Here is a 3,639-nt window from a genome sequence, read left to right as displayed (position 1 = left end):
TTCAATTTTAATTCCTGCAAGGCAGGAGAGGAGGAGGAAATCCAGTGGATAAGAATTACTTTCTTTGCAAGTGTCACAATGGTAACCAGCAATGGGATATGAGAGGAGAGTTCCTTGTTGGGGAGCCAATTTTTAAAGTTCGCACAAAGGAAGGCTAGAGGGTCTGGAAGAACATGAGTAGAGAATAAATAGTTTATATATACAGTTATCTTATTCCAAAAGCGTTTTATCTTCCCACATTCCCAGAAACAATGGTAAAAGTTAGCGTGCAGGCAATGACATTTAGGACAAGATCCTGAGGTGTCCGGATTCATATGTTTTCTCTGAGCAGGAGATATGTAGGCCCTGTGTATAGTTCTCCAGTGTACTTCCTGAAGATATGAGGATTTTAGGAACTTTAAGGTTTTAGAGCAATGTTCAGTGAGAGTTAAAGGGGAAGTAATGTCAGGGATATCATTTTGCCATGTAGATGTTAGTGCATGCCATGATTTCGTGTTAGAGATCGGTAGTAGGATAGTATAAAGAAATTTTATATAGTAAGGGACAGCTTTTAATAAGTGCAATAGGGAATTAATGGGATCAGTCGAGTTTTGGTGTCTGGTTTTAGGATCCAGTGAAAAGGCAAAGTGTCGTGTTTGTAAATACATGAAAAAATTAGAGGTGTGTAGTGAAAATTGTGATTGGAGAATAGAAAAAGACAATATTTGTCCTCCAGGATCAAAGACCTGTGAGGTAATTGAGAGACCTTTATCTTTCCAAGTGTGGAAGATTGGATTAGTTATCGAGGGGGAGAAGGAAGGGTTGCCCCAAAGGGTGTTGTATGGAGAAGAAGTCGGATTTCTCATCATTTTTTTGTTTATGGAAATCCAGGCTAGATAAGTGTCATGAAACAAAATATGATGAAAAATATTCGAAGGAATGTCTGATTTTTTGGAATGAAGAAGGGCACCAGGAGAATAGGGATTGAATAAAGCGGTGTCAAGAGAGTTTGAGGTGTATGTAGATTTAGAAAGGAGCCAGTCTGAGATATATCTGAAATGCGTGGCTAATGAGTATAATCTTAAATTTGGGAGGGAGAATCCCTCATGGGATTTATGGGTCTGAAGTTTATGGAAAGCGATTCGGGGGCGTTTATTTTGCCAAATGAATCGTGAAGTGATTTGGTCAAAACGTTTCATGTCAGATACAGAAAGATTAATTGGTAACATTTGAATTAAATAGAAAATTTTAGGGAATATGATGGATTTAACTACAGCTATTCTTCCAATGATAGATAATGGTAAGTTAAGCCATGAATCGTATAGAGAAGATATTTTGGCGAGAGTCGGGGTAAAGTTGAGTTTGTATAATGAGGACACATCTGATGGAATACTTAAACCTAGATATTTGATTTCTGATTTAAGAGTAACTACTGAAAAAGGAAGTGAGGGGGTTTGTGGAAGAGACTTGGGACCTTCTAATGTTAGAATGTCTGACTTAGACATATTTATCTTGAACCCTGATTGGGCGCCAAAATTAGATATCAAAGAAAACAAAGAGGGTAAGGAGGTAGAAGGGTTGGACAAGAAAAGTAAAAGGTCATCCGCATATAAAGCGAGTTTCAGTGGGAAAGATCCTACTGAGATACCGTGAATGGAAGGAGAGTTCCTGATAGAAATTGCCAGTGGTTCAATGGCGATGGCAAAAAGTAACGGGGAAAGAGGGCATCCCTGGCGTGTACCTCGAGAAACTGCGAATGGAGTGGACAAGTGGCCATTACAATATAGCTGAGAGGACGGAGAAATGTATAGGGTCTGGATAAAGGAAATGAAAGAAGAAGGGTAGCCGAAATGTTGCATGGAATTGAAAAGGTGAGGCCATTCTAGAAGGTCAAACGCTTTTTCTGCATCTAAGGCTAAGACAATGGTGTGTGATGAGGAGGGGTGAAATGTCAGATGTTGGATTACAGAGAGAACCTTGCGTACATTAGTCACCGAATGTCTACCCCAAATAAACCCAGATTGGTCCGGGTGGATTATGTGGGGGAGAGTAAATTTTAGTCGGTCGGCTAAGATTTTTGCAAAAATTTTATAATCTGAATTCAGTAGAGAAATTGGGCGGTAGGAACCAGGGAGGGAGGGGTCTCTGCCTGGTTTTAACAAGATTTTGATTATGGCATTATTAAAGTACAGGGGGATAGATTTAGAATTAATTATTGAGTTAAACAGAGCCAGAAGATGTTTATCAATTTTATCTATTAGAAGTTTGTAGAACTCGTTAGAAAAGCCATCAGGACCCGGAGCTTTATTGTGTTTCAGGTGGCTAATAGTTGTGCGAACTTCTTCCAAAGTAATAGGGTTAACTAGTGATTCAGTAAATTCAGAAGGGAGTTGAGATAAAACAGGAAAGGACCAGGAATGGTGATTGCCTTCGGATGAGGGGGATTGACCTGAGTATAATGTTTCGTAGAACTGTCTCATAAGAGAAGTGATTTGTTGGGGGTCATTAGTTAAAGAACCGTCAGGTAACTTTAGAGGATGTACTAACATAGGAGGTGCAGTACCTTTCAAGATGTTTGTAAGTAATTTACCTACTTTATTTCCAAAATTATGAAACCGAAAATCGACTTTAAATTTGTATTTGTCTCCCATCAGAGAAAGAAATTCGTTAAACTGAAGTTTTAATGTTAGATATGAAGATTTGTGAGACTGAGTGGGGTAAGTTTTATAAGCTTGATAGGCGGAAGAAAGTGCACGTTGCATATCTAAATAAGATTGAGCGTATTGTTTCTTAAGGGCTGAAGTGTAGGAAATGATGCTACCTCTAAGTACTGATTTGGCAGTTTGCCAAAATAAAGGGGGATCTAGCTCTGAATGTTGCTCATTTGAGAAATAGAAGGAGTCCCATGTCACCTGTAGAGAGTCGCAAAACTTCTTGGAGTTAGAAAGATAAGAGGGAAATCTCCATTGAGGAGATTTATTTCGAGAAGGGTGAAGAGTGTATGAAAACCAGATCAGAGCGTGGTCGGAGATAACTATGGGTTCAATGGCTGAGTCTGAAACCGACGGGAAAAGATGTTGGGATATGAAGACATAGTCGATTCTGGAAAAGGTGTCGTGTGCGGAGGAGTGGCAGGAAAATTTCCTTTCGATCGGGTGAAGCGCACGCCAAATGTCTATCAGTTGTAGAGAATCAGAAAAAAGAGGAATACCTAGAGTAGGGAGATGTTGAGGGGTCCTAGAGGTGTTAGAGCGGTCTAAGTAGTTGGAAGAAATTAGGTTGAAATCACCGCAGACTATAAGGTTATCATTGGAGAATGGAGTTAATTTAGCTAGCAGCATCTGAAAAAATGATTTTTTGTAAGTGGTGGGAGCGTAAATATTGCAGAGAACTAGTACATGTGAATCAATGGAGAGTTTAGTGATTAGGAATCGTCCATTAGGGTCAATGTCAGAGGATGTTACTGTAATGTTTAGGTTACGTTTTGCCAAGAGGACTACCCCTCTAGATTTAGAATTAAACGGAGCCGCTGCTATAAGGGACCAATGTGACATTTGCATTTTCAAGGACTCTTGGTGAGTTAAATGAGTTTCCTGTAGGAATGCAACATTAATGTCTGACTTGGATAGGTATAGAAGGATTTTGCGACGTTTAGCCGGA

This window comes from Pseudophryne corroboree, chromosome 5, assembly GCF_028390025.1.
Source record: "Pseudophryne corroboree isolate aPseCor3 chromosome 5, aPseCor3.hap2, whole genome shotgun sequence".
In the NCBI taxonomy this organism is placed as follows: Eukaryota; Metazoa; Chordata; class Amphibia; order Anura; family Myobatrachidae; genus Pseudophryne; species Pseudophryne corroboree.
This window is presented reverse-complemented; position numbering follows the sequence as displayed.